The sequence below is a fragment of the Suricata suricatta genome, chromosome 8 (assembly GCF_006229205.1).
Source record: "Suricata suricatta isolate VVHF042 chromosome 8, meerkat_22Aug2017_6uvM2_HiC, whole genome shotgun sequence".
Classification (NCBI taxonomy): Eukaryota; Metazoa; Chordata; class Mammalia; order Carnivora; family Herpestidae; genus Suricata; species Suricata suricatta.
The window spans coordinates 881,908-886,369 of record NC_043707.1 but is presented as its reverse complement, the minus strand read 5'-3'; the positions used below and the strand labels follow the sequence as shown (position 1 = coordinate 886,369).

The 4,462-nt window shown below is 68.2% G+C and overlaps 1 long non-coding RNA gene across 2 annotated transcripts in view; it reads right to left on the bottom strand.

Annotated features, from left to right (window-relative positions):
• Nucleotides 1–297: 297 nt before the first annotated feature.
• LOC115299185 overlaps nt 298–4,462 on the bottom strand; it is a 5,775-nt gene continuing 1,610 nt past the window's right edge. Inside the window, exons 2-3 of one of the 2 annotated variants that reach the window (XR_003912029.1) lie at nt 891–1,055; nt 298–515 (exon numbers count right to left, since the gene is read on the bottom strand). This is a non-coding gene — a long non-coding RNA (uncharacterized LOC115299185). The remainder of the gene's footprint in view (nt 516–890; nt 1,056–4,462) is intronic. The other variant, XR_003912028.1, reaches the window with a different exon arrangement.

Sequence of the window (4,462 nt, the reverse complement as noted above, 5' to 3'; positions counted from 1 at the left end):
ACGCCTGACGTGGCCAGGAAAGGTCACGTGGGTCCACGTGATCCCGAGGGCCGAATTCAGGCCTAGAGAATTCTCTGTGTGCCCTCGGGGAGCCCCGGGGCAGGGACCGGCCCGGCTGCCTCCCGCCCGGCCTCCGATGGGGGCTCTGAGGCACCACGGCCAGGTCTGCGCCTGGGGGGCGAGGGGCAGCCCTGCCCCCTGGCCCTCTCCCCCACACCCGCAGGCCCCTCTGATGTCGGGGAGACGGAGTGCAAGCTCGGACACAGCCTGGAATCGATCCGGTTGTAATTGGGACTTGGAAGACCTTTAATATTTAACTGGAATAAATATTTAAACAGGACGAGAAGGCAGGGAGCATGGCAGCCGCGGGAGACGGCAGCAGCCGGGGTCTGCAGAGCGGGCAGGGAGAGCCTCAGACACGCAGACCCGCCTTCCGGATACCGCGGCGGACGGGGGGGTTCCCTGCCCTCCGCGGGCCACCACACCGAGGTCGTCTCCAGCCCCTCCAGCTGGCCCTGTTTGAGTGACAACTATATGCCAGGCAGGGCTGGGGGATAGGACTGCCTTGCAAATGCCCCTTGGGAGGCTGTGAGTGGCTGCCTCCTTCAGGGAGCCTGCCTGGACTGGGCCAGCTCCCCATCACACACACCATTACCCTCCCTCGTGCCCCCCCTGCACCCTTGTCATACGTGAGGATGCCCATGAAGCTGAGTCTGGCTCCCGTGGAGGGGATGCTCTAGGGACAGCCCCTGTCCTTGACCAAGGGCTCCTTGCCTCAGCCGGGGCTCCCAGCAGGCAGCACAGGTAACCTGTCCCCAACACTTCCCTGCCCCCAGCTGTCTTTGGGCAGAGACAGAGTCGGGGCTACTCGGCTCAAACCCGTGACCCACCTGTGCCTAAGACGCTCCACAGGCGGGAGGGGCACAGTGGGCCCCGACTTGGGTCCGTCAGTGTTGTCCCGGCTGGGCAGGCGGGGCTGAGCCTGTGGTCACCACTGTTGACGCGAGTCCAAGGAGCCTTGTGAGGGGAGGAGCAGGCAGGATGGAGACCCTGTGCTTGGGAGCAGACCCCTCCTTGGTGGTCAAAGGCATCGGCCTGTGGCCCCTCACCTGCCCCCAGAGGCCTCCTTATTCCCCCTCAAGGTCCTTCTGTCCAAACTGTGGAACACTTGTTCTCCCTCCAGCCCCCCTCCCACCGGAAAGCACTGGCAGAGTGGGAGAGAATTCCCGGGTGCCACCGTCCCCCCCCTCCCCTGCAAAGAATCTGGGAAGGACAAGACAGCAGGCTGGGGTGCGGCCCCTGACCGCCGCGGCTGGCAGGAGGTGGCCGTCCACTTGCAGGGCCCGGGGTCCCCCTCAGGGCTCTCAGCACAGCCTCTTGCCTCGCAGGGACCGCGTCCACTCCAAGCCGGTCGGCAAGGCCCCGCCGCCTAGGACGCTGGCACCTCAGGGCCTATTCTGTGGCTGGAGTGCAGGGGGAAGCGGGGCGGCCACCCCCTGCCAGGCAGGGGCAGCTGGGCTCCCGCACCCCCCTCCCCCGGCTGCCCAGCGGCAGGGCCCCCCCGGGACCGGCCGGCGGGTTCCTCCCCCCCCCAGCCCCGCACGCGGACCGGCTGAGCCGGGTCTGCAGAACGTCAGCTCGGGGCAGGAGGAAGTGCGCGGGGCGGCCAGGCCGTGATGTCTTGCAGACCCCAGGGGCCGGACGGACCGAGCCCACACCCCAGCCCAGGCCCACAGCAGTGCTCCAGGCAGACCCCAGCTGGAGGGGAAAACAGGGCAGGCGGGGAGGGGCCGCCAGCCAGCCCGAACCCTCGAGGGCGCTCTGGAGCAGCCCCCCGCCCCCATCTGAGCCTCTATCTTGTCGCCTACAGGACAAGCCCAGAGGCAGTTCACGCTGCAGCGGCCTGAGAAGCACAGGAGCAAAGTGCTGGGGCCCCAGCTCCCATTAGCCTCTTGGGGCAGACACACAGACAGCAGGGGTCAGGCCCGGGCAGGAGGGGGGGAGCAGGGGGAGAGGAGGCCGGGCTGCTGGGGGTCTTCCGCAGCCCCTACCCCTGCCTTGGATGCCGGGGAGGCTGCAGAGCCCGGGAGGGCCGTGACCCAGATTCCGGGACGCCGCTGGCCTCCGCGCAGGAGACTGTTTGCTCAGATCCCGCTGCCCGGCTCCTCCGCACCCTGAGGTCCATGCCTTTTACGGAGTGTCTGTCCTCCGTCTGCCCTGCAGGCCCCCAGCCCTGGGGTCTCGCCCAGGGCTCCTCGGAGGCTTTGGGGAGGCCGGCAGGGGGGGAGGCCAGAGTCAGCTGGGCCACTCTGTTCCCCCAGGCTGGGCATGTGGGAGGGGGGAGGCTGGGGGAGGCTGTCCCGGCAACAGCCTGGCGGGCTGGGCCCCCTCCCCCGCTGAGGCCCGCACAGTGAGCTCGAAGGGCCAGGGTCCGGCCTGGGGACAGGCCTCCCGGCTGTCTCTCTCAGGGGCATGACCTATCGAGTCCCCGGTTCTGAGGACCCGCACTGGGCACACTTCCCACCTGGCTTCAACCCCAGGAGGGACAGAGCACTTCTGCCTTGGCATTCTCCCCAAGCGAAGTGGGGAGTGGGTGCACACAGCAGCGGTGCAGAGGCCCACTGGGCTGGGGAGGAGCAGAGGGGGGAGACTGAGGCACGGGGGCGGGGCGTGTGAGGTTGGTTTTCCAGAAGCAGACTCTGCCAAGAAGGTTCTCGTGAAGGCCTCCCAGGGCAGTGTGCTGGGGGTGGGCGGGCAGGGGCACAGACGGGAAGGGAAGGAGGCCAGGACCAGGCCACAGGGTGCCATCTTGCCGGGGGGGTGGGGTGTGCATCCCCTCCCCCAACACGGGCGCTGGGCGTCTGCTTGCTGTGGTCCACGTGGCCCGATCCCAAAATAAAATATTTGGTTTCCAGGGCTGATAGCCTTGAAATGCAAATACTGCTTCTCCGTTTCCAAAAAGCAGTCACATCTGGGCCTCCCGGAGCCCCGTGTCCCGAGACAGCCGGGTCCAGGGTACTCGAGGGGAGCCAGGTGGGGGGGCTTCTTCTGCCCTGGGGCAGCCTGGGAAGTGGGTGCGCGACCACCCCCTGCCCCCTGCTGTGGGGGTGAGGAACCGGAGGCTGGTTCTGGGAGGAGCCCTGATGTCCATCCCAGGGCCCCCAGGCTCTCGGGAGCGCCTGCTGGACACACTGGCCCATCTCTGCGAGGCCCCTTGGCCAGGGGGTCCCACCCACAGGGGCCCCTCCCCCGCTGCACCATGTGTGGGGTCGGCACCTGCTCACACACCGGCAGGGTGTGGGGGCCTCAGGACCCCAGGAACGGCGGGGCCGCTGGGAGTGGGGGTGTTCTCATATGTGGGCCAGCACCTCAGACGTGGGCTACCCCCGTCCTGTCCTCCAAGGACCCGAGGCCACCCCATTGCCCAAGTGTAGCTGGAAGTCCATGGAAGGCAGAGGTCGGCCTTGGGCAGGTGGGTGGGGAGGGGAGGCAGGGACCCGAGGGCGCCCTCTTGAGCCTGCCGAGCGGCGTCCTGGGGTCTGTGTCCTCAGGGGGGGCCACTCGGTCAAGTCCATACTGGGTGTGTGCGTGCTCCGTTGTTTGGCCCCTCCCCGCCCTGGGGAGCAGTGGGGGGCAGGGCGTGGGCTCTGCTGGAGAGGGGGGAGGCATGGCAAAGGGGGGCCCTGGGAGGGGGCCCCCAGCCAGACCTGGGGTGCAGCCTGAACGGCCCCTTGACTGCTGTGTGCAGGGCACCGGCATCAGGAAAGGTCAGCTTCTGGCCCTGAAGCCTGTGGACACTTGGGGCGCGTGTTCCCGACGTGGTGGGGTTGGGGGTCTCGGGACAGAGGAGCGCCAGGCCCCCTCCCCCAGCCGCCCACCCGACAGAAGGGCCATGAGGTCCCCGGAGGAGAGGACGGCCTGGCGGCTCCTTGCTCAGGGGGACACAGGACTGCGCTCGGGCCAGGAGGCTGGGACATCCCTGTCACCCACCTTGGGACGGAGGGCAAACGGGGATCTGTGGCCAGTCTGCTTCCAAATGGGACCTCAGGAAAGGATCCCCAGCCCCCAGTCAGGAGTGGGGGCTGCAGGGAGGGAGGGGCTGGGCCTGGGCTGGGGGGCAGCAGGGATGAAATGCGGCCAGGGGAGCCCCGTTGGGGCGCAGAGGGGGCTCCTCCGAGTCCCGGCTCAGTGTGGCGCTGGCAGAGGACCCCCAGCAGCCTGCGCCTCCAGGCTCCACGGAGCGGCCTTGCCCCCCCCCCCCATGAGCTCTCTAACTGGGAGCATCACACCCGACCAGGTGAGCCGCAGATCACACTTCCCACGGCGGGGGCACACCACCCACTGGCCTAAAATCAGGTTTCCGCTTCCCAAAAAAGCTGTCTCAGCTTCCGATCAGGGGGCCAGACAGCTCGTGACCTTGACGCAGCACAGCCACTCTGCTCAGTTTCCTGGTCTGGGGACG